The sequence below is a fragment of the Ursus arctos genome, unplaced genomic scaffold (assembly GCF_023065955.2).
Source record: "Ursus arctos isolate Adak ecotype North America unplaced genomic scaffold, UrsArc2.0 scaffold_7, whole genome shotgun sequence".
NCBI classification, from domain to species: Eukaryota; Metazoa; Chordata; class Mammalia; order Carnivora; family Ursidae; genus Ursus; species Ursus arctos.
Window position 1 is genome coordinate 78808468 of NW_026623089.1, and position 26430 is coordinate 78834897.

A 26430-nucleotide genomic window follows, 5' to 3' on the forward strand; every position below is an offset into this window, starting at 1 on the left:
CTCTTGTTTCATTGCCAACGCTTATCATTATGTGCTTCTCTGAAAGCTTTACGAATGGTTTGCTAAAATATAGTTAATTTTTCCATGTAGCTAACCTGTCCATTTTCTTTAATGTATCAGGTTCTTTTAAAATCACATGTGAATGGTAAAAATAGCAAACACACTGGGATTGGCTTACATCACAAAAGTATTCCTAAACTTGATCCAAAATTTACAATGCCCTGAGTTTGATTTTCTTTATCATCTTATCACGAATTTCTTTGTAAAACTTTTATTTTGGGGGCACCCGAGTGGCCCATTTGGGTTAAGCGTCTGCCTTCGGCTCAGGTCATGATCCCAGGATCCTGGGATCGAGTTGGGCTCCCTGCTTGGTGGGAGTGTGCTTCTCCCTCTGCCCCTCCCCTAACTCATGCTCTCTCTCAATCTCTCTCAAATAAATAAACGAAATCTTTAAAAAAACACTTTTTTTGAGGTTTTCAAGCACAAAAATTGAGAAAGTAGTGGAGCCCCCAAATATCTCTCAGTCAAAATATCTATATTTCGGCCTAAATCACATGGTAATTTTATTTCATCTCTACTCCCAACACAACCAGCAACAGATTGTTTTTAAAGCAAACTTCCAGATCATATCATTTCACCTGGAAATGTTTTGTGACATAGCTTTAAAAGATAAAAAAAAAATTTAAAAACATAACCACAGTATAAGTACCACCTCTAAAAACCAAGAAAATAATGAATTCCTTAATAGTATCAAATATCCAGGCAACGTTCACATTTCCACAATTGTCTGTCTCATGAATGTTGTTTTTTTTTTTTAATAGTTTGTCCAAATCAAGAATAAACTCTCCCATATACTGCATTTGGTTCATAGGTATCTTAAGACTCCATCGGGGGCGCCTGACTGGCTTAGTCGGTAGAGCATGCGATTCTTGATCTAGGGGTCAAGAGTTCGAGGACCACAATGGGTGTAGAGATTACTTAAAATTTAAAACAAAACAAAACAAAACAAAACAAAACTCCATCTACACCGGTTTCCTTCCTGTTTTCTTTTTCTTTATGCCCATATGTTTACTGATGATATCCCCCAATTCCAACAATGTAATCTATCCTTGAGAATACTTTCTAATGATCCCTTTTCTGGCAAGTGCAATCTGTTTCCTCTAAGACCATAAAGTATATCTTCTTTATATCTCCATTTTACCTTTAAATGTTTATCTTCTTTCCCCAAATGGTCATGTTAAAATCAGTCTATGCAAGCACTATACTCCTAATACAATTCCACCCCTCAATCCCTCCCGGCAATCATCCCCTCCCATGCCACATCAACACCACAAGGCTTTCATCCTCAACTCATACCAGAGCCAGAATACTTAAGGCTTCATTTGTGACTCCATCTCTCCTGGTCAAATGCAACATAAGGAACCAACCACACCTTCTAGTGTTTGACTTAACCCAACAGAGGGCTTAATTCCTAAATCAGAATCAAGTGTATTTCTGAGTTTCTCTTGAAAAGGTCTTTTTCCATCATGATAGAATAGATTCAGGAAGGTGTTGCCATTCCCTGAATTTCCACCCTCCTATCAAAATATCAAGGTATGCCTTCAAGAATAATTAGTATGTGATGGGGAGGTTTTTCTTCCTGGTCTTGTTTGGTTACTCTTTTTTCCATGTCAGGATTTGATTTCATTTACACTACCTCCAAATGAGCTAACTATCCTCACTGGCAATGAAAAGCTGTTTCTGGAATCTCCATTAGACCCTAGGAATAAACGGCATCGTGCAATCAGAAAGACCAACCTGTCCAGAGGAGTTCTGATCATCAAGGACACAGTAAGGTGGTTGCTTGAGAAGGAGATCATCTGGCATTTGTCCTGAAGGAAGACGCCAGACCAAAATCGTTCATATGTGTTCCCAAGTCATAAAGCAAATGTTCTCATTCAAAAGCATCTCTTAGATGCTCCTTGCAAATGGTCCAGGATATAGCTGAACTCAATACATAGCACAAAGAGGAAATTCATTTAGGCTGATTACTGAGCCCTTAATTTAGATAACTGTACTGTCAATCTGAAGTCATTGGACCCAAAAAGCACGAACAATTGAGCTCTTAATAGCAGGAACTTGACCATTAAAATAGTTGAAAATACTTATTGATCTTAAAGCCATGGTTGATTTGTTTAGAAGATATAAACACGAGCTGATGAGAATTTTTTCCTACTGTTTATTCCTTAACATTTTTTTTTCTTTATTGCAAGGAAGAATAGTAGAACATAGGCTTTTGAGCCTGCATTGAATTCAGATTTCAATTCATGACTATTCATGTCCATTTTTGATAGATTTTCCATCATCTCAAAATTCATATATATATTTGAGTAAAACCCATCTTGTTACTCTCATTTGAATATTTTTAACTAAATAGTCTTAAATAAATATTCTCAAGTACTCTTGTCCTTTTAGTCTTAGTAGAAGTTATACTTTCAGCAAGTTTGCAAAAACAATCACTGGGATTTTTATTAAAATTGTGTCAAGCCTTTTCAATAATTCTTTAAAATTGATAATTTTTCGAGCAGAAACTTCTTCAAAATAGTGTTTCTGGACTTCCGTTCAAGTTGTCTTCTATGCTCCTTAGTAAAAGTATCTAGTTTCCTATATATAGGTCTCTGTCATTTCTTATCCAAGAAATGAAATTTTATGATTTTGTGGGTAGCATGAATTAGATTTTGTTCTCTTCTAGTATATATCTCATGAGTTATTGCTGGTATAGAGCTGTGACTATCAACCAAGGAGCTACAAAATCACTTGCAGGTTGTTGTTTCTTTTTCCAAACTATATTCACTTGATGCTCAGGGATTCCGATACCTCTTCTAGAATACAGTCCCCCACCATCTTACTTATGAGTATACATATCGCCCCTCAGCATCAGGAGCAGGGAGCAATATTAAATGCACTGAAGTAAAACAAAGCTATGGGGTCATTGTTTTCGCTTTCTGTTTGTTGTTGCTTGGGATCACTTTATTACTTTTCCTGTTACTTCTGAGAGATTTACTTTTGCATTGAGCAATTTGCTTTCTAGAATAAACCTCAAGCATTTCCTCTATTAATCAGTAACCAGTGAATATAATGTGTGATAAAGCCTGTGCTGAATGCTTCAAGAATGCACAAACGTGAAGGTCTGAATTTGCCTTTGGTCACTCAGGTTTGGGCAGGAAGTGGTACCTAACAGTTGGGTTAATTGAGCTAAACCGAAAACAGAGCAACAAGAGAAATAAGCATATGCATTTTCATGAACTCTACTAATAGTCTGTCCTTCTGCATATAGGCATCAGGAAAGTAAAAATAATTGCTGATGGAGGGTGTTGAGGTAGGAAAAAACTTAAATTCTGAAAACACAGTCAAACTTCAGCATTTCTGCACATCCTGTAATATCATTTATAAATATAAATCAGATGCTCATGGAAACCTTATGTTGACCAAGGATGTCCAGCTAAATCATTCTCTTGGGGCTGGAAGAGGTGGAAGGGAGGCTTTACTGATCTGGCCCTTGGAGACAGTGTCCATTGCCCTCTACTTAAAGAAAGTGTTCTCTTTTCTCTTCATAAGGCCAGCACTGCCTACACTAATAATGGGCCATCTCTGAATGCTAATTTCTAAGTGGTTCATTTGGAGCTTACAACACATTTTCCTATAAAAATGATGCTTTATAGCAGAGCTTCTCAGACTTTGGTCTACACCACAGTCTCCCAGAGAGCTTGGTAAAACACAGAGACTCAAGTCCAGGATGTTGATTCTGGACACCTGGAACGGTCCCCAAGGAAATTGCACTTGTGTTGATTCCCAACAAATACAAACACACGCATGCTCATTTACTGCCACATGGGGCCTCTCCTCCCTCCACCTAGCTTCAGGCAACCATGAAGGGAGGTGCAGAGCCCCTGACAGTGGTCTTGCTGCTGGTCAGAAAAAAAAAGGGGTTGGGCACTAGGAGAGGATTAAGAAATGCAGACTGAGTGGAGGAGATGTCAACAGTTGCTCTATGGAAGAATTGGGTAGGAGAGAGGAAGAAGCTGGACTGGGCAATTCCATGGGAACTGGACAAGGAGGGGTTATGCCCATCAATCACAATGACTTCTGGGCAAATGGAGTGGATCTCGTGCGAAGGGAAAATATGGGATTCCCAGAATGCCCCTTCTCCCAATTCTTGTCAACTCATGATGATATCCACACCCTTCCCAAAGAGGAGAGGGGACTGACAGTTATTGAACACCTACTAAACATCAAGCACAATCCTAGGCACGTTGTGTGCATATCATACTTACTTTTCATCTTCATTTTTTGAACAAATGAAGAGTCTACTGGGCAAAGAGCAGGAGCACAGCTCCCATCCCTGCCTGTGAGTGGCTTTAAATAAATCACTTGACCTCTTGAAGCACAGTTTGTTTGTTTTTCAGTCTGTAAATGAGGGCAATCATTGATACTTTGTAAGGATTATGGTAAGGATTAAAATATATAGGTCAAAAACTTAGTACAGTGCCTAGCCCATAGTTGATGTTCAATAAATGGTAGCTAAATCATCATAATGACCATAATTGTCCTCATTATCAAAAAGCATGAACAAAAACAAAACAGAAAAGACACCAAGTGGAGCTTGCTTTAAGCAACAGAATCTAAATTCAAATCTAGGCACTTTTTTCCAAACCTCATTGCCTTCACCCTAACCTTGCTACTCAAGGCCTGGGCCAAGTTCTTTTAGTAGCTTATTAGAAATGGAGAATCTCAGAATCCACCCGAACTGACTCAGAATCTACATTCTAACAAGATCCCCAGGTGATCTGTAACACATTAAATTTTAAGAAGCACAATTCTACAGAACTTGTGCTTTTATTTACTTGTCTGGTAGAGTGTGGTGCTCAAATTGATGCTGAAAATTAGCTTTGTGCTCTTGGCTATGTCTAGAATGTAAGTTCAACAAGGGTAAAAAAACAAGATTTTTTATTATTTGTTCATGGCTGGATCTCCACTGCCTGAAAAAAAAAAATCTGGTATATATTGTAGAAGCTCAGTAGATGTCTATTGAGTAAATAAATCTGAGGTAAAATTGGGGGAAGATATTTTTGGAAATGTTTTATGTAGTGAGGCAGAAGGAAGCACCATTCCATAGGCATAATTTACTGCCAATCAAGGTCTGGATAAATCGGTGTTCCCCATTCTATTTGCCAGACAGATACTGGAGGAAAGAGGAAAAAACTGGTTATTCTTGCTGCCCTAGCATGTTACCTTCATGCAGACTCATCTGCACATCACCCCAGAAGCCTAGAGTTGTCAGCATACTGCTGTGTTGAGAACATTCCTTTCAGAGCCCTTGGTTTCTATGATCAACCCCCGACGTGTCTGTTGTGGCAAAGGGTCTTACAGCTTGGACTCCACAATCACTTCTGAAATGAAAACCTTTGTCATGAAGATGCCTAAATTTAACAAACACAATGAACACCCGATGATCACTAGATGAATTTCCGCTTCAAAGGCTGGTTGTTCACTGTCAGGGCACCCAGTGTTTTGAATGGACTCACGTCCGCTGAGCAACTGTAGGTAGTACTTAGCAAAACAATAAAAGTGACTTTATGAGTTTTGTTATACTTACTTGCGTGCATTTCAAATTTCTGCCACTAAACTATAAGTCTCTAAATGAGTAAATCTCTTTCAAAAATATTATTGTCCGGTAATATTTGATATAGTCAAAAGAATACGGGTAACATGTGTGAGCTATAATACACAACAGGTCTAACGCTCCACGTCCAGACCCGCGTGAGAAGAAAGACGACCAGCTCTATTGCACCCCCCTGCATGCTTGTGGTTGGCTGGGGGGAATGTGGTCCCTCAGAGAAATGTTTGCCTCACAATGTCTAGAATCTGTGAATGGTGTGTGAAGATTCTGCGTGTGTGCATGTCTGCATACAGTGATATGTACATGTATGTATATGTATGTATACATGTAATGTCCCGTCACTTCCAGTTAAGGGAGACAGTAATTCAGTAAAGCTAATAACCTGAAATCAGTTATAGCCTTAGCTCTGCACAAGCTTTCAGTTAATTTTAACTTCTTAAAAGTGCAAGTTTTCTTGAAATGAAGAAATACGAATATGTAATCTCTGAGAACCCCATAAGCCCTAAATACCATGATTCCATGAAGAAATTTTGTGAAGCACCTGAATGAAGACAGAGAGGAGAAATAAGTTAAAGCTTAATATGGTAGTCACCATACAGTACATCTTTAGTTTTTGATGTAGCGTTCCATGATGTATTGTATGGTGACTAACATAACATGATAAAAAATTTTAAAAAATAAAGTTATAGAATATGGACTGTAAAAAGTTTAAAAAATTTTAAAAAAGCATAATATGACTGTCCATTGAATTTGGAAACAAGCCTCTTTTCTCCTTTGACATAAAATTTACATGCAAGTAATTAATGAAAGAAGAGCGATTGATTTTTTTTGACACTTCAAAAAACTGAAATGATCGTTAATGCATCAAATACCTATGGAACTGCTTTCTTTTTTGTTTTGGTTTTGTTTATTTCTGACAAGTTATAGGTAGTTTAATTTTCTTTTACTGTTCTTCCGAATCTCTAACTTTCCACAATAAACATATGCTTTCTTTACTAAACTCAGAGAGGGCAAACTTAAACACCGTAAACATTCTTGCTTTTATACTTTACTGCACTGGAATGAGGTAATGTCCATACCCTTAAGGAGCTCACGATCTCGTGGGAGAAACACACAAACATACAGATTATGCGTTAACATCCCATTGCCAGACACCACAAACTTCGTGACTTCACGCAACACAAATTTACTACCTTACAGTTCTTGAGGTCAAACTTCCAAGATGGGTGTCAATGGGCTAAAATTAACCAATAAATTCTTAGATGTGTCATAGCTGTAGGGGGTATTAAAATGGAAATTTTTGAGACCTAATACTCTGGAGTGGAGGGCTAGAGTCCCGGGGAGGACCTGAGCTAAAGGTAGGAAGAAATCATTTGACTCTTAGACTGTTGTTTCATGAACTGCCCCCTCCACAGAGGATAAGGAGAGACTGCTACAGACTGGCAGGTGGCAGGGATTTTTTGGTTTGTTTTTTGGATGTCATTAGCTTATTGTAAAAGAGAGACATGGACATGTTCACGTGATGACAGATTTCAGAATTCGTGGAAGGGGCAGTTTCCTGTGATGCCATCTTAGGACTCCCTTCAGCCTCCATACTTTGCAAGAGTGTCACCCCCTCTAAATAAGAAATGATCCTGGCCATCTAGAACTATTTTGATGCCTCCCTCTTCTGGGAGGACGATCCCCAACTTTCACGCAAACCTGTGGAAACCCTCCACCCTTTCCTTCGGAGCCCGATCCAACAGCAACTACTGTTGCCTGCAGTGCTTTTCCCTGAGGGTTTTCTGGAAGCATAACTCCTCTTTGTTGATATGTCAGCTGCACCCCTTTCAGTTCAAACTCAGACGAGGAGGGGACGCAATTTTCTAAATGCCTGCCTGTCCTACCAGCAGTTTGTAGCCTGTTCCCAGACTTCACCCCTGGGATAGTCGGTGGCAGGTTTAATATGCCGAGAAACTTTCTTTTCAAGCTTGACTCAGCAGCTGCAAGGTGAGTAGATCTCCACATATGGTTTTAAGAATCTTAACAGCTGGCGTGCCTGGGCAGCACAGTCCTTAAGCGTCTGCCTTCGGCTCAGGGCGTGATCCTGGCATTCCGGGATCGAATCCCACATCGGGCTCCTCCGCTGGGAGCCTGCTTCTTCCTCTCCCACTCCCCTGCTGTGTTCCCTCTCTTGCTGGCTGTCTCTCTGTCACATAAATAAATAAAATCTTAAAAAAAAAAAAAGAATCTTAACAGCTGCTGTAGAGGCCTTACCTGGATTCAGTGGAAGTATGCAGTCTCACAGGCTGAGCAACACATGAGCTCCACAGTCTCTGCTCCTGGGGAAGCTTCCAGAGTGGGGACGGCGAGCGGAGTGCATGGTCCGAGGACACGGAGGACGTGAGGAGCCTCCCATTGCTGGGTCCAGCCTGGGTCCAGCTTAAGGGTCAAGCAGGGGTCATGTCCTCTAGGTGACTGCCTCCAACAGACGCCTCAAAGCTCTAAAAAAACATTAGAGATTGTGGGTTTCAGGGGCGGACTTTTGGAGAAATGTATTACAGCGCTGTGAATCCCACCTCTTCCTCTCCTTCCACTTTCTCCTTCCCCTCAAACACAGGGATGCACCTGCTTGCCCCTCAGTTCACCAAAAGGGTGACTTGGAGAGCACAATGCCTATACCCTGCACTTTGGGAATCAGCAGCCTGGTGTCCGACTCCACCTGCAAAGCTGAGGATCCAGGAATGCCCTCCATGGCTGCTTTCTAAGCAAGGAAAGCAGTGGGCTAAATGGGGCCAGGGAGAGACAGTCACCATATGCTTGTCTTTCATCTGGAGGACCACCTGGAGGACTAAGAACCATCAGCAGAAAGAGGCCGGAGGTATCACCAAATAACCTGGAGCTGCAGAGGTAAGCGAGCGTCTGGACTAGGGATGCGTGTCCCCTGTCCAAGCAGCTACACATAGGCTTCTCCAAAGAATCCCACAAGAGAGTCAGTTTTCAGTGTAATCAAGTTTAGAAAACACTGCTCATACACCAGGACAAGTAGTAAGAACTTGCTCCCCTTTTATCTTCTGTGTCCCAACTCAGGTGGACCAGAAACCAAAGTTCTGGACTCGAAGAGAAAGGGAAGAAGCACCCAGAGAGAGAGAGTGAGAGCCAGCATACTCCCTTTCCTAACACAGGCTTCTGATCTCAGGCTGGTTGGACACAGGCTCAGGTGGGATGGTGCAGAAATTTGAATTTTAAAACCAGATTGAATTGTGATCCTTCTTGGAGAAGTCACGGGGTTTTCCCGAGTTTTCATCCAGACGGGAATAATTAGCTCCGTATGGCAGATTTATAAAAGCAGTAAGAAATAAAGTGAGGTTGTTCCCCTTACACCTCGCTGGTTCAGTGTAATGGCCTTAGAAGTCTGGGCTGGAAGGCCCGAGATGCTTGATCACCCAGGCCTCGTCCTTGACCCACACCGCACACATAACCTCCAGGTGATGCCGCACACAGAGTGCGTGCATCTGCTGGGAATCACTCGGCCTCACCCGGCTCCCAGACCTCAGCCATCTGCTCTGCCAAGGCCACTGACACCCACTGGGCATTATGCTTTATACTGGCTAATTTTATAGGAAGAAGGTGATTTCTTAATGCATAATTTTGCCCTTCCTTCTATCATTAATAACAAGTTTGAACATTCGTTCATACATATAGTCTCTATTTATATTTAGCCTATGTGAAATTTTTTATATCTGAACTTTTCCCACTTTTTCAAATTGTGTTCTGTTTGTTATGTGCCGGTTCCTAAGTACTCCTTATATATAAAGATTACTAACTCTATTATATAAGTTGTAAATATTTTTCTAAATTCATTGCTTTTGAAAATTATGCTGTATTTAAGAATATAGATCTATTGAGATTTTACATGGCTTAATTAATGATTTATTGTCATAATTTCTGTCATTCATATCATATTTAGAAAGCCCTTCCTCACTCAAATATTATAAAAATATTTACCTACATTTCTTTCTAACTTGATATTATTATATTTTGCAGCTGAATTCTTAATTACATGGAATTTATTTTGGTATTTGTTATGATGCAAATATTTAGCTTTACTGTTTTCCAAATATTTAGTCAATTATTCTGATGCCATTGGGGAACAATTGTTTGTCGACACATCTTAAAACAAGGCTTTATTGTGTTTCAAAGTCTTGGCATTTAGATGCATTTTCATAGTGAAAGTTTTAGTTATATATATACTTTTGCAAAGCTAGAATGTATCCACGGTGGTGTATTATATTTGCTAATTTCTTATTTAACATTGATGTATCACAATTTATAAGTAAGCATGGTTCGTAGTTGCCTTTAACTTTTTTTGATTTTTTTGTTTTCAATGAGGGTTATTCTAATCAGATCCATTAGAAAAATCTTCTTGTGGGGCGCCTGGGTAGCTCAGATGGTTGAGCGTCTGTCTTTGGCTCAGGTCATGATCTCTGGGTTCTGAGATCAAAGCCCACGTCGGGCTCCTGGCTCAGTGGGCAGTCTGCTTCTCCCTCTCCCTCTGCCTCTCCCCTTGCTCGTGCTCTCTTTCCCTGTATCTCTCTGTCTCAAATGAATAAATAAAATCTTTAAACAAAAAAAAAGAAAAAAGAAAAAAAAGAAAAATCTTCTCGATGCTCTTTAATAGTTTAGATAGCCTAAGAATTGTCTGTTCTTTCATGACTTGATAGAACTATAATCTATAATTCCTTTAAGTATGATGTCTTTTTCACAAAGGGATTTTTACTGCCTTTTAAATTTTTTCTAAGATCTATTCAGGTTTTTTATTGCTTCTAGAGCTAATGTTAATCATTTATATTTCACAATAAAGTTTCCATTTCATCCAGAAACGTCCATAAAGCTAGTGTGTCTTATGAATCTCTAAGAATATGACATAAAGTGTTCTTAAACATTTCTGACTGGGAATCTTTTGTCATCGTTTAACCAATCTTTTTGTAGGACTATTGTTCTAAGTTATACACTTTGGAAAATGCTAACACCATGTCTTAGAACATTCCCTTAAATTTGCTTTTAAATTCTCTCTGCACAAAGAATTGTATTGCCTTTCTTATTCTGAATCTTGTATGTTGCTTTGCCTCTATTTTATACAATTGTTTTTACTCAAAGAATTAGCTTTTGAATATGTGTGTTCATTCTTCTGTTTTTCAAACTCTTTAAAATTTTTTTTTTCTCCCTTAAGGGAAAAGGGAAAAGAAATTGAAATCAGGGGGCGCTTGGGTGGCACAGCGGTTAAGCGTCTGCCTTTGGCTCAGGGCATAATCCCGGCGTTCTGGGATCGAGCCCCACATCAGGCTCCTCCGCTATGAGCCTGCTTCTTCCTCTCCCGCTCCCCCTGCTAGTGTTCCCTCTCTTGCTGGCTGTCTCTATCTCTGTCAAATAAATAAATAAAATATTTAAAAAAAAAAAGAAAAGAAAAGAAATTGAAATCAGGAATTCACTAGGAATTTGTTTCAGAAAACCTAATTGGATGTACTTTTAAGTATTTAAACTGAATGAAATAAAATGAAGCTAGAAGAATGAACAGGTATACAACATAAAGGTTTGACTTACATATGTTGTGAAATGATCGTCATAGTAAGTTCAGGTAATACCCATCATCTCACACAGGTACAATAAAAAGAAATGGAAAAAAAGGGAAAAAATGTCTTTCCTTGTCATGAGAACGCTCGGATTCATTCTCTTAACAACTTTCTGGTAAGTAATACAGCAGTAGTAACTATAGTTATCATGCTGAACATTACATCCCTAGTGCTTATTTACCTTTTAAGTGGAAGTTATCATTGGACCATCTTCTCTCAATTCCCCTTGCCCTTACCTCCCAGCTTCTGCTAAGCACAAATCTGATCTCTTTTTCCATGAGCCTGGTTTTTTTCCCCTTGATCTCCACATATAAGTGAGATCATATAATATTTGTCTTTCTCTGTCTGTCTTATTTCACTGAGCATAATGTCCTCAAGGTTCATCCATGTTGTTGCAAAAGGTATGATTTATCTTTCCTTCTTAGGATTGCTTTGGTTATTTGGGGTCTTTTGTGGTTCCGTATAAATTTTAAGATTGCTTCTTCTACTTCTAAAAAAAAAAAGCCTTTGGAATCTGTATAGGGATTGCATTGAACCTGTAGATACCTTTTGCTGTTATTGACATTTTAACAATATTATTTTCTTCCAATCCATGAACATGGGATACTTTTGCATTTAACTGTGTCTTTTTTTATTTCTTTTATCATTGTCTTATAGTTTTCAGAATAGAGCTCTTTTACCTACTTGGTTAGATTGATTCCTAAGTATTTTATTGTTTTTGGTGTTACTGTAAAGGGCATCGATTTTATTTTTATTTATTTATTTATTTTTAAGATAATTCATTGTTAATGAACAGAAATGCTACTGATTTTTGTATGTTAACTTTGTATCCTGCAACTTTACTGAATTTGTTGATTAGATCTAACAGTTTTTGGGTTGAGTCTTTAGGGCCTTATATATATCAAAAACACATCACCTGCAAATACAAACAACTATACTTCTTCCTTTTCAATTCCAATGCCTTTTATTTCTTTTTCTTGTCTAATTGCTCTGGTTAGGACTTCCAGTACTATGTTGAATAAAAGTGGTGAAGTAGGCATCCTTGTCTCTTTTGTGATCTTAGAGGAAAATCTTTCAACCTTCCTCCATTGAGTGTGATGTTAGCTATGGGCCTGTCCTATGTGGCCTTTAAAATGTTGAGATATGTTCCTTCTATACCTAATTTGTTAAGTGTTTTTATTGTTAATGGATGTTGAATTTTGTCAGATGTTTTTCCTGCATCTACTGAGATGATGCTAGGTTAATGTGGTATTATCACATTAATTAATTTGTGTGTATTGAACCATTCTATGTCCCAGGGATAAATTCCACTTGATCATGGTGAATGATCCTTTTAATGTGCTGCGGAATTCAGTCTGCTAATCCTTTGTTGAGAATATTTGTATCTATATTCATCTAGAATATTGGCCTATAGTTTTCTTTTTTTTTTAAGATTTTTATTTATTTATTTGACACAGAGAGAGAGACAGCCAGTGAGAGAGGGAACACAGACAGGGGGAGTGGGAGAGGAAGAAGCAGGCTCCCAGCGGAGGAGCCTGATGTGGGGCTTGATTCCAGGACTCCAGGATCATGCCCTGAGCCAAAGGCAGACGCTTAACGATTTAGCCACCCAGGTGCCCCGCCTATAGTCTTCTTTTGTAGTAATGTCCTTTCCTGGCTTTGGTATCAGGGTAATGCTGGCCTCCTTTAAAAATATTAATTCCCAAGTTGTTTATAAAGATAGGTACCCTAGACAACTAGTCTGTAGATAAAATGTTTTGAGTGAAGAGGAATTATTTTCTCTTTTTGTCTCTTTCCATTTTATAAAATGGACAGGCTTGATCCTGTCTGTACCTATAGCTTATTGGATAATAACACAAACATAGATAAACATTGACTTAGAAACCCCATTTGGGCTAAATTATAATTTTTAATGTATTTCAAAACATATGGACTGTCTACAAATGGCCATTTGGACTATGAGACCTACAACAAAATATCAAATATCTACAGAATAGGATAATTCAGGCATTTGGTGCTTTAGGAATTAAATGTCTTGACAAGGGATAAAATGTCTTGTTATTTGTCCCCCGTCAGCTAGTTCTCCAAGTATTTATAACTTCTCTGAATTTGCTTCGTCTCCTGTAAAATGGACATTATAATATCTACTGAGCAGAGTTTAGGTGACAATTTGAGTTAAGGGGTTGGTCTTAAGACCTTTTTCCCAGTAGCTATGGCCTTTTAAGACCCCTATAAAATTTAAAAAAGAGATCTTTGGGACTTGCAGAATCCTAGGTGATCTCACTTCATGATATATCAAAACACTCAAGTGTTTTAACCCATAGATATATCTGAATCGTGGAGCAAATTCTTACAAAGATCTTGTGGTCTAAACCTTGTGATTTAACTCAATGTAGCTGTATTATAATAAACTATATTTCATTGATTTCAAAATGCTTTTTTTTTTTTTTTACATTTTCATATCTCAGTACACAGAATGCTTCTTACAATCAATGTCTTACAAGTATGGCTGATGTGTTTCTTTCCTAGGAGTACATAATATAGTGAGAGTTACCTTTTACAAATGAGGACATCTTAGATTCAACAAAATACTGTAAGATCTTCGGTCTTTTCAAATTTAACACCGCCTCCCTGGGAAAATCCACATACCTTAATGATTTACTACAGTCATTAGCAGAGGGAGTGAGTTTTTATGTTTGTTTTGTCCGTGGGCCGTGTTTCCCTGTGACTCATAATCTCCAGTACACCCCAGCCAACAAGGTACCAGGTGCCTATCCGCACAGGCACATACGAAAGGTCTTCAGTGCACACCTTTGGAGGATTACATACCCTAAAATAAAAATCTTGAGTCTCACAGGTAGCCTAGGACCCTACTAACCCACAAAACTGCAAACCCCAGGGGATAGTACACAAAAGTAATAAACCAAAGCAATATAAGTCCTACAACATTACACAAACACCGAAGCATGTAAGTCATTGGTGAAACAAGGCCAGATTCCGGGCTCAGACTTAAAGGCACAGATTTTTATTTTATTTTTTTAAGATAATGTTTTTAGCTCAGTTTTAGGTTCACAGCAAAATTGAGAGGAAGGTACAGAGATTTCCCATTTATCACCTGTCTCCACAGGTGCATAGCCTCCCAGCATCATTATTCCCTGACCAGAGTGGACCGTTTGTCACAACTGACGAACCTCCTTTGACACATCGTCATCACCACAAGTCCACAGTTTACATTACGGTTCAGTCTTGTAAATTGTTATAAATTCTAGCAGTTTCGACAAATGTACAATGACATGGATCCAGTATATTACCAGTATAGTACGATACAGAGTATTTTCATTGCCCTCAACACCCTCTGAAGGCACAGAATTTAAAACGTGTGCGGACTGGGGGCCCAGCTCCCGTCCACCGTGAATGTTGCATTCCCTTTAAGGCTTCCCTAACCCCCTAACCCCTGGAATGAGGTTGCCGGGTACACACACTCACTACCAGGATGAGCCTATAGCATGAGTCAAGTGGGGATTGATCTCATCTTTCCCTGGCTCTGTCCTAACACCCCGGAGCTTTGAGAAATCCTGATGAAAGAGGAAGGAAGTGTTCCTGAAAGAGCACCCACCCCTCCAGCAGAAGGCAGGAAGCAGAAGCAACAGAGCAAGATGGGCCCCACCCCCTCTGCAAAGGGAAAGCACCTTTGCCCTATTATTTTGTGATCTACAGTTTAGGAAGTTTAATGAAGATCCAAAAAGCACAGATATGAATGTAAAAGTAAATATGTAAAGAGAGTTGAATTTCTGTTCCCTGAGTCAAGTCATGGATGAAAGGAATAGAGGAATGGCGGATTGACGGAGATGTTTACAACAGCACCACTAGCAAAACAGGTAGAGAAATAGATGGGTACGTTCAGCACTGTGGATGAGAGTACACAGCCTATTCTAGAACAATCTGGCAGCAGATAGTACAATGGAACAAACTGTATGACCAGAAGATCTCATTTCTAGAAATACATCTCAAAGAAATTCTCACACATTTCATAATGGGGAGTATAAAAACTTTTTAACAGTGGGGATTTTGAGGAAACAAAATTATGTGTCTGACTCACAGCGGGGTGGGGGAGGGGGACAAGATACTTAAAAAAACCAGATATCGTGGAATTCTGTGGGACAGTAATTAAAAACAAGCCACATGTACAGACTGGAAAGTGCTGTGTTCTCACAAGCAGGGCTGGCTTGATAGGTATGTCACATATGGAAAGCATAGGGCCCTGTGCTTGGAATGTTCTCACACTGTTTACTCCTCTGCTGCCTACAGCTTGAAATTCTTCATCGTTTTTAAACATGGGTCCTGTATTGTCAGTTTGCACCAGCTCTCACATAGTAGGTTGTTCCACCCTGTGCACAAGCATAGCGCAGGGAAAAGTAAGGCACACGATGAGATTTATTACAAAATACCATATGGAAAGGTTGTATACTATGGGTACACTAAGGTCTTTACAAGGATATGTTAGAATGACAGGTGAGGGTAGAATGGAGGTCAGGTGTGTGGGAGTGGGGATCAGAGACAAAGGTCAAAGTTAAATAAGAGTAAATAAAACCACAAAGGGCCCTTATATGGATGAAAACTCATTCACTGTAAGTCTCCAAACAGCAGTGATTTGGATTTTCTTTGGGTGAAGGATGCCCTTCAGAAAACTCTGGGTAAAACAGTTTTATATCAACTACGCAATATTTGAAAACTTCACCTTTCAAATAGTATCTAATTTTCAAGCGTAGACTGGATTCCAGTTGTTTCTATATTACCAACACATGAACCATCTTTCCAGTGGGTTTTGTTTTTCTTCTTAAGACTCAAAAAGGCACGCTGGTAGAACTTATTACTTTGTAAGTGGAATTGCCTATTAAAAACATAGGGATATAAAACTTTTCTCATAAAACAAATCAATCTGTAAAGCATTTTAATTAACTGCCAAAACTATTCTAGTAACAGAAGCAAAACCAATCCTGGCTACACTTTTGAATCAAATCGAGTCCAGTCTAATTACTCCCTGACACAATCCGAAGAGACTTGAAGGTATTGATATCAGTCTCATGTCACACAGTTCTGAGTGCCCAACTAAAATGCAAGTTCCGTTATTGTTTGTGGTTTTGTTTTGTTTTTTGAAGATTTATTTATTTATTTGAGAGCACAGATCCTGACGCGGGGCTCAATCCCACGACACTGAGATCACGACGTGAGCCGAAATCGAGAGCCGGCTGCTTAACCGACAGAGCCACCCAGACGCCCCACAAGTTCTGTTGTGAGTGCCTTCGCAGCCACCTCCTATGCTCTAAGCGGCCACAGAGGTGCCTGAACTGATGGTGAAAGTTCAGGAGCTAACTCAGGAATACTTTTAAGCAATGTAAAATGTTAGCGTTTGCATTGTTTTAGAAGTCTGCTTGGTTTCATCTCTTCAGATTGGATCTGCACCCTCACAGTTGTGAAAACAGAAAGCAGGACTCCATGCAGGGCGAATATTCCCTGCAGGTTAAGTACCACCACCACCACCCCCCCCGGCCCCCCTTGTCCCAGGGCAGACACAGGAGCTGCTCCTGCAGCAGGAAAGATGCCTGTCAGAGAGAGCAAAAGCTGCTGCTTCTGCCTTTAGCTGGCGGGAGACCTTGAATGAGACACTGTGTTCCTAGGCTTCTGTTGAAAGACTTGGATACACTTTCTCCGTTTCCTGTCTGTTCTGATACTCAATTTACGTAAGAAGGTAGAGGAAATTTAGGAAAGCCAAGGCAGGAACTGGCAATGAATAGTACTATGGCTGTTGGAACTGATGGAGGGGGTGAGGCCTTTTATGGAGATGCCTGCATGCCTAGGTCATGGCGTCCATCCTCGGGTGGAATTATTTTCTGGATGGAGAGTCTATGTTCTGCTGAGAAATTTCCAATCCATCTGACCCTTGAGGCACAGAACCCGGGGACCAGCTGGGCAGAAGCAAGGTTTTAGTCCATTCGCACTTCTTTTCTCATGCCCGGGGAAGAACTCACCTGACAAGGTTGCCTGGGCGGCTTCTGTCATATTTGAAGTCATGATTAATCTGCCTCGAGTTGAGAAGTTTCTGGTTGCAACATCTCCCGGGCTGTCTGGAACAGAGCATGCTCTCCTGGCAACTGCTTTTGGAAGGAGCTGGAATTAATCTGAAGCTCCCAGGGCTTGAAGACAGCAGATCCCCCTCTCAGAGACTTCAGGGATCAGGTAATGACTGTTGATCTTTTTGCAGGGCCTGGTCCTGGTATTGCAATGAGACTTGGGAACTGTTCGGAGGTACAGAAACTTTACAGCTTGGTGAGGAATGTTGTATTTGATTCCACCTCGTTAAGAGGTAGTGAGGGTAGATTGTGACCACCGAGAAGATACGGTGCAGAGTTTTTCTTAGAGAATGTCATCGCGAGTTTCAGAAAGCTATAGCATTTAGAAAGCAGACATTGCCATATTTGAGTCTCTTCGAGAGGAGGAATTGTAAGCCCACTCCTGGGCAAGGCAAGTGGCCGATTTTATGGATTTAAGAGACCAGTCTCTTAGATTGTGCATCTTGGGGTTTGGGAAAGAATGTTTGGAGAATGTTTTTAAAACTTTCTGGAATTTTCAAAAAGCCTTTTATTGTCTCATTCCAATGGCCTTGAGCATGAATATTCCTTCTTATAAGTGGGGTCATCTGCGGGAAAACATGGGGCCAAGGGATTAGCCAGCGTTCTTGTACGAAGTGACATTCCTACTTACGGAAATTATGAACATTCTTCCAGTGGTTTGTGAGGACATGTCATTCTCCTTTTCTGCTGCTTTGTAATGAGTACCTTTGCTGGGTGAGGAGTGAAAAAGTGGTTCCTATGAATGTGGATATGAGAGTCGGCTGCTCCTCCAGCCCTCATAATTGCAGACCTGCGTGAACTCCGGCACATGAGGATGGGCCAGCCTCATGGACTCAGATCTCCCTGAGCACTGAGAGACGAAATGATTGTCCTCTCAGTCTACGTGTCAAAGCCAAATGTTCATTTTCTTGCCTTTACAATATGCTTATCTTTAATTCTCTGTTCTCAGAAATAAGAAAGTTGTTACCAGACTTTCATGTTTGCAAAAAGACATCTGTTCAAGTATAGAGTCACTTGACCCCACTTAACACTTCAGACAAGAAATATGGCACCTTGTGGAGCCAACTGTGGGGATGGGACTATGGCGTCCCAGGAGTCATTTTACTCTAATACAACTAGCTTTAAGGTTCCTTTGCCAGCCTATGTAGAAGAAACTGAGGGATCAAGCATCCCCCCTCCACAGCTCCTCCTTTGTTATCAGTCTTACTTTTTTTAAATTTTGAAGCAACTGTGATCCAGAGTTCAAGGGCTTTGTCCTCAACATAGTAGGAGAGCCGTGAAAATACAATGCCCTCTAGTGTTTGCTCTTTTTCCTTTTTCCCCTTGAGCATTTCATTCCCCATTCAGCCTGAAAGTCTTTTCTGCTGGGGTTCCCCTGGGCTTGACGCCCAGAGCTATTGGCCTCTCAGCCCCATTTGAAGATCCTGTCAAAGCTGCAGGAGCCCTTCTTCCTTTGACACAGAGCGCTAAATCCTCACATCCCAGATTTGCAGGCCTGGATGTACTGTTGTGTAACGATTTCCTCCCATTCACTTGTTGACGATAATGTCCTCACTCTTCCCGATTCTTTCTTTCATTCTGTGGGTGGAGGACTTCAGAAAACAGAGAACCAAATTAGATTCAGAATCTGACTAACCTGGCGGCTAAAATAGTTGTGTAACCTCGTGAGTCACACTTTGGTAAGAGATAAGAATATCAGAGCTTTGTGAAGGATGCTGAGGTGAGGATGAGACAGAGGTTAAATTTCTGTAAACACCCCAACTGATTTTGGATGGAACATGTTGGATAAAAGGGGAAAATGTGGCAAACACCCAAACGTCTTCATTGACAGACAACAGTCTTCCGGTCAACACGATCCTTGGTATCACTGCCCCAAATCGTGTAATAAACAAAAATGAGGTGGGGGTAGGGGGCTGCTGTTATGGTTATTACAAAATAGAAATACTAGAACTTGTCAAATTTGCCCCATCAGACTTCTAGTGAAGCAGGAGAGCGAGGTTCTTGTCTCACCGGGTCGAAGAATGAATCTCACGGACAAAGGCGAGTGAGCAAAACCATAGAGTTTTATGAAGCAAGGATACAGAAAAACCTCTCAGGAGTGAGAGGGGCCCCGACAGGGTTGCCAATGTGGGCCTCCATCCACCGTCTTTTATTTAGAACTGACCACGGAGCTTGTGGCCTCCTCATTCTTGTGATGTCTTGTTTTGAGTGAGGACTGGTGATAACATTTTCAATGGCTTACTTCTTCTTTGGGATCTGGTCACACTTTGACTGCCATAACAACACCCACCTCTGATGTCCAGGGCGGGGTGGTCTGGTTTGCTCCCTTATCTCTGGTTTTGTTGCATCTCAGCATTTCTGGGATTTTTGTGAGCCTAATCGTGTAGCCCCCTACTTCTCTCTCCCTACCTCGCCCCACCTGTCCCTTACTCAGTGAGACCCTTCAGATGTATATTGGTGCGTCATATACTTGGGGGATGATTGCCAACATGTATCTTGGCGGGGGGGGGGGGGGGTTAGAGATAAAGGAAGTTTCCAAAGGAATTTTTATATGTTAAAGTAGACTCACAGGGTCCTGGGAGTTGGGCTAAGATTGCCTATTGCCCAGGCAGTTGAGTCCCTGGAGGAATGTCACTCTGCCTATTTCAAGGACTTGTCCACGGGCTGTAAGTAGTAAGGAAATTTAATAATTTTTCTTCTGCCTTTGTTTCCCCACACCGCTAGGGTATTTACTCAGAGATCATTGGGTTTAAATTTACACCTAATTATTTGTAACGTTTTAAGTATATTTTTATTATAAGAGTAATTCAACATAGTAAAGTCATCAAGGAAAATGTTTAACCAATAAGTAGCAAAAGCGGGGAAATTTTTTTTTTAAAGATTTTATTTATTTATTTGACAGAGATAGAGACAGCCAGCGAGAGAGGGAACACAACCAGGGGGAGTGGGAGAGGAAGAAGCAGGCTCATAGTGGAGGAGCCTGATGTGGGGCTCGATCCCATAACGCCGGGAACACGCTCTGAGCCTAAGGCAGCCGCTTAACCGCTGTGCCACCCAGGCGCCCCAGAAATTTTTACTCCTAGAATCCAAGTGCAATCTTTATCATTCTGGAGTAATCTTTCCAGTCTTTCAGAAGATCATACTTTATGGGTTTATTTGAGATATTTTAAAAACAAATATTTAAAAATATATCTGTAAGTTGCTCAAAAATTGTTTTTGGGGGCACTTGGGTGGCACAGCGGTTAAGCGTCTGCCTTCGGCTCAGGGCGTGATCCCGGCGTTGTGAGATCGAGCCCCACATCAGGCTCCTCCGCTATGAGCCTGCTTCTTCCTCTCCCACTCCCCCTGCTTGTGTTCCCTCTCTCGCTGGCTGTCTCTATCGCTGTCGAATACATAAATAAAATCTTTTTAAAAAATTGTTTTTGCCTCTATTGCCCCAAATTGTGCAAAACTCCATAAATATGTACAAATTTTTAGGCTGACATATAAATTTTTTTATCATAGTTTTAAAAGATTGCAAGGGATGCACCTTAAAGCATAGTGTAGACAGTTTAAATTGAAATTGTTATGCAATTTTTAAAATATATCCAACAGATATAGTGATTTGAAACCTAATATCAGGGACGCCTGGGTGGCATAGTTGTTAAGCGTCTGCCTTCAGCTCAGGGCGTGATCCCAGCGTTCTGGGATCGAGCCCCACATCAGGCTTCTCCGCTAGGAGCCTGCTTCTTCCTCTTCCACTCCCCCTGCTTGTGTTCCCTCTCTTGCTGGCTGTCTCTCTGTGTCAAATAAATAAATAAATAAATAAATAAATAAATAAATAAATAAATCTTAAAAAAAATGAAAACTAATATCATCCATTGAAAAAAAATCTCTTATTTAATGGATTAAAAAATTATATCTTTTGTTTGTTCCTTGAGTTCATACTCCCATTCCACTTTTCTTTTTCTACAGGTGTTTTATATATTTTTATAAATGTATATCCAAATGTATTTGTAAGCTTAAAAATTCTTTTATTGATCAACTGACCCTTCTTCTCTGCAACTAAAACAGTAGATATACATTGAAATTGAAATTATTTTCATTTTAGGGGTGCCTGAGTGGCTCAGTCGTTAAGCGTCTGCCTTCAGCTCGGGGCGTGATCCCAGGGTCCTGGGATCGAGCCCCACATCAGGCTCCCTGCTCTGCTTGCAGCCTGCTTCTTCCTCTCCCACTCCCCCTGCTTGTGTTCCCACTCTCTCTGGCCGTCTCTCTGTCTCTGTCAAATAAATAAAATCTTTTAAAAAATTGTTTTCATTTTTCGGTCATGAAGTTACATTTTCTTTTAATTTTTTAATGACTTGCTATTGTAATCTTTATTAGCATATAATCGGTCATAGGATCATAAATATATTAAAGGTTTAATGAATGATTATTATGCATTAAAACCAAATTTTATTAGGAATGAATCTCTTTTTTTTTTTTTAATGATTTTTTATTATATTATGTTAGTCACCATACAGTACATCCCCGGTTTCCGATGTAAGGCTAGATGATTCATTAGTTGTGTATAACACCCAGTGCACCATGCAATACGTGCCCTCCTTACTACCCATCACCGGTCTATCCCATTCAGGAATGAATCTCTTAATGACATGAATGGAACTTCTCATTTTAATTCATACACTCAGTGATGATTATTATTAACAGATGAAACAAAATTCAGCTTTAGTTGTCTTCCATTTATTCAACAGATGTAAGTGCTGAAAAACCATGTTTATATAGTATTATTTACTTCCTTGAATTCTTTCTGAAGCTCTGTGTCACAAATCAGATAACGATGCATCCACAAAAATTATTTTTAATGATATACCTCCTGACAACTCAAGTAGATTCTTTTCCAATTTTTTGAAAGCAAAGAATTAAAAACCAGCACTTTTGCAGAGGTGACTTGCCCTTGGAAAAGGACTGCTACTTTATCAACAATGCCTTTGCCAATACCAATGTCGATGCTGTCAAGTGTTCCTCCATACTATTCGTCATGCTAAGATTCAGGAGATGGGAAAGATAGGCTTTCCCTGTGTAGAGCTGAAAAAGGAAAACCAGCTTGAAGCTAGAAATTCTCAGGTTGTATCAATTTTAGGAAAGAATATATACAGGAGTCAAAGATCTATAATCTGATTTTTTAAAAACAGTTTATATGCCTATATATTTTTGGAAAGTCATTGCACACCCTGGAGCTCCTCCCTACAAATTTTTCCCCACTTAATGTAATATCCTAAGTGTGTCTTCATGTCCATTTTAATGGTTTTCTCTACAATAATTAATCATCTAATATATTTAATTAACGTATTGTATTTTATTTAAGCACCCCTTTACAAGTGAACATGTTTTTAAGTTTTCTTTATTTCAAACAACAAGCATGAAAGCAACTTTGTAGAAAAGATCTCCGCCCCCCCCCACTTCCCTGCCCCGCCCAACCTTCAAGTGTAAAACATATTTTCTAAGTATCTATTTATTGAGTGGAACATCTGGGACATAAGATATGAATAGTTTAAGAAGTCCTGGTAAGTGTAGCAATGTTGTTTACCAATTGAGTTGAGCTAATTTACGCCAACACTAGTAATCATTGAGAACACCTGTTTTGCAACATTGTTTCCAGTTTCTTTTTAATCAAGTTGTAATTATGTACCATAAAAATGCACAAATCTTAAGTGTGCAGTTTGGTGAGTCTTGACAATCATCCTGGTCAAGATACAGAGTACTGTTATACCCAGAAGCTGTTGTACCTTTCCAGTCAATGCCACCACCAAGCACTATTGTTTTTTCTATTCCAATACATTTATTTTACCTGTTCTTTCTTTTCCCCCTAAGATTTTGTTTTTAAGTAACCTTTGCACCCAACACGGGCTCAAACCTAACAACCCTGCGATCAAGAGCCACATGTTCACCAGCTGAACCAGTCAAGAGCCCCTCATTTTACCTGTTCTTGATCTTCATAGAAAAAGAGTTATCGAGTAAGCATTCTTTTGTGTTTGGCTTCTTTCACTCAGCAAAACATTTGGGAGATTTATCTATGTTGTATGTGTCAATGAGTTCCATTATAGAACTATAACGCAGTTGTATATCCCTCGTATTATTGACGGGTGTTTGGGTTATTTCCAATAATTTACTATTATGAAGAAGTTTCAAGGAATAAGTTTGCAAACCAGTCTTTATATAGACCTATATTTTCTTTCATTTTGAGCAACTACCTAAATATGGAATTGCAGTCTTATTGGATTTTAAGAAATTGCCAGTTTTTGACAGTTGTAATATTATAAACCCCCCTCAGCAATGTATGAGAGATCCAGTTGTTCCTCCTTCTCTCCAGTATTTACATTTATTTATTTATTTATTTATTTTTTTATTTATTTATTTATATGTTTAAAGATTTATTTGTTTGAGGTGAGGAGAGGGAAGGACAGAAGGAGAGCGAGAGAGAGAATCCCAAGCAGGCTCCATGTCCAGTGGGGAGCCCAATGTAGGGCTCGATCCCAGGACCCTGAGATCATGACCTGAGCTGAAACCAAGAGTTGCATGCTTACCCCACTGAACCACCCAGGTGCCGCTATTGTTGGTCTTTTTAATGTTAGCCAGTCTAGTGGGTATGTAGTAGTAGCTCATGAGGGTTTTAATTTGCATTTTTCTGATGACTAACAGTAATGAACATCTTTTTGTGTGTTTATTGGCTCTTCATATATCCTCTTACATGAAGTGATTATTCAAGTATTTTGCTAATTTTAAATTTAATTGTATGTTTCATTATTACTTATATCTTGAAAAATCCTAGACATATGTAATTTACCAGATATCTATTGAAATGTTTTCATATTGTCTGTGATTTGCCTTTTTATTTTCTTAATGGTGTTATTGATGACCAGTTTATTTTAATAAAGACTTGTTTATAATATTTTTTCTTTTATACTTAGTTATCTATCCCAAATTTGTAAAGATATTATCTTCTGTCTTCTTCTCAGAACTTTACAGTTTAGTTTTTACTTTTATATTTGCAATACATGTCAAGTATGTTTTTATGTCTGGTTTAAGAAATGTAGCAAGTTTTTTTTTCTAAATTGATATCCAGTTGTTCCAGTGAAATAATTATTGAAAAGGTTTTTCTCTTCTTATTGAACTTTATTAGAGTATCTGTCAAAAGCTATTAGATTACATATAATTTGGTCTATTTCTGTACTCTATTCTTTTAATGGATCTTTCTCAGTCCTTTTGCCAATACTACATTGTCTTGATTACAGTAGTCCCATAGTAAATCTTAAAATTGTGTAATGTACGTCCTCCAACTTTGTTATTCTTTTTTAAAATAGCTTAAGCTATTACAGGGTCTTTATATTTCTACATAAATTTTAAAATCACCTTGTTGTTTTTTATTAAGAAGTCTGCTGGAATTGTCCCTGGAACTTAATCCCTATAGAGTTCAATTTGGGAACTGACAGTTTCACAATATGGAGTCTTTTATGCGTAAAGTAGGTAATATCTCTCCATTTATTTAGGTTTCTTTAAGTTTTACACTTTTCAGTGTGAAGATCTTGCTGGTCTTTTGTTCAAATTGCTACTTACTATTTTTGTTTTTTATTCTATTTAACTCATATTTTATTTTATTTTTATTTAATTTTTTAAGATTTTATTCATTTGAGAGAGAGAGCGCACACAGCAAGGGAAGAGACAGAGGGAGAGGGAGAAGCAGGCTCCCTGCTGAGATGGGAGCCTGATGCGGGGCTCATCCCAGGACCTGGAGATCATGACCTGAGCCAAAGGCAGACCCTTAACCATCTGAGCCACCCAGGCACCCCTAACTAATATTTTAAATTTTTTGTTTTGTGGGCACCTTGGTGGCTCAGTCAATTAAGCATCTGCCTTCAGCTCGGGTCATGATCCCTGTGTCCTGGGATTGAGTCCCACATCAGGCTCCCTGCTCAGTGGGGAGTCTGCCTCTCCCTCTACCCCTTCCCCTTGCTCATGATCTCTCTCTCTCTCACTCTCTCAAATAAATAAATAAAATTTTTAAAAATAAAATTTTTGTTTTGTAAGCATTTTCTTGTTAACGTAAGATAAACAATTGTTTGTTCATTTTTTACATTGACCTTGTGTCCTGATACTGTTCTGCATATACTCATTAGATCTTGTAATTTTTGTGCAGATTAGTTAGGATTTTCTAAATGCGCTATCATGTCATCTGCAAATACAGTTTCACTTCTACTTTTCCACCTTTCTGCTTTTTTGTTTTGTTTTTCCTTTCCTTTTACTCTATTTTATTTAATAACACCTGCTGTGCCGTGATGAATAGATGTGATGAGAGCACATACCCTGTCTTTTGTCCCATTCTTAAGGTGAAAGTGTTCAGTATTTTACTGTTGATATAATTACAGCTGGAGAATTTTTCATAGGAGTCTTTCAACTAATTGAGGAGTTTCTATTTCTACTTTGCTGACCAGTTTTGGTTAGGAAGAGGAGTTGAGTTTCCAGTTTTGAAACTGATCTTTTGATTCATTTTCACATTCTTCTAATAATTTTGGCTACCAAGGATCCACTCAGAAGGTTAAGAACAATTTATCGGGAAGGAAAGTACTCCAACTGAGCTCTCTCAGTCAAAATCAGATTTTCTTTTGTCACTTTTTAAATAGATAAGAAATGTACAATACAATTCAGTTTTATTTTCAGCTAAAAGAGTTAAAACTAGCAGTGACAACAACAAAAACTAAAGAAGCAAGTCACTTACATTGACCTGCTTACCTTTCTCACATTTATTCAGCAAATCTTATTGTGGACCTATCACACGCCACCTGTTAATGGCCTGAATTCTCATAAACGATGAACGGATAAAGTGCTTGCTATAAATACATTACAGCATGCTCAGAATAATTCCTGCTTATTCCAGACAATATGTTTTTATTATTCCAGACTCCACACTGTGAGTCATTTGAGCTGAAGTTTGTTTTCCTCTTCTCATTAACCACAGCACCTGTTCAACCTAATTACAGCCTTTGTGGGT

General features: G+C 39.2%; 1 protein-coding gene across 1 annotated transcript in view; it reads left to right on the plus strand.

The window, feature by feature from the left end:
* Nucleotides 1-17431: 17431 nt before the first annotated feature.
* LIPK (lipase family member K) overlaps nucleotides 17432-26430 on the plus strand; it is a 44453-nt gene continuing 35454 nt past the window's right edge. The window contains exon 1 of the mRNA XM_026503993.4: nucleotides 17432-17508. The gene's annotated coding sequence lies outside the window, so the exon portion shown is untranslated. The remainder of the gene's footprint in view (nucleotides 17509-26430) is intronic.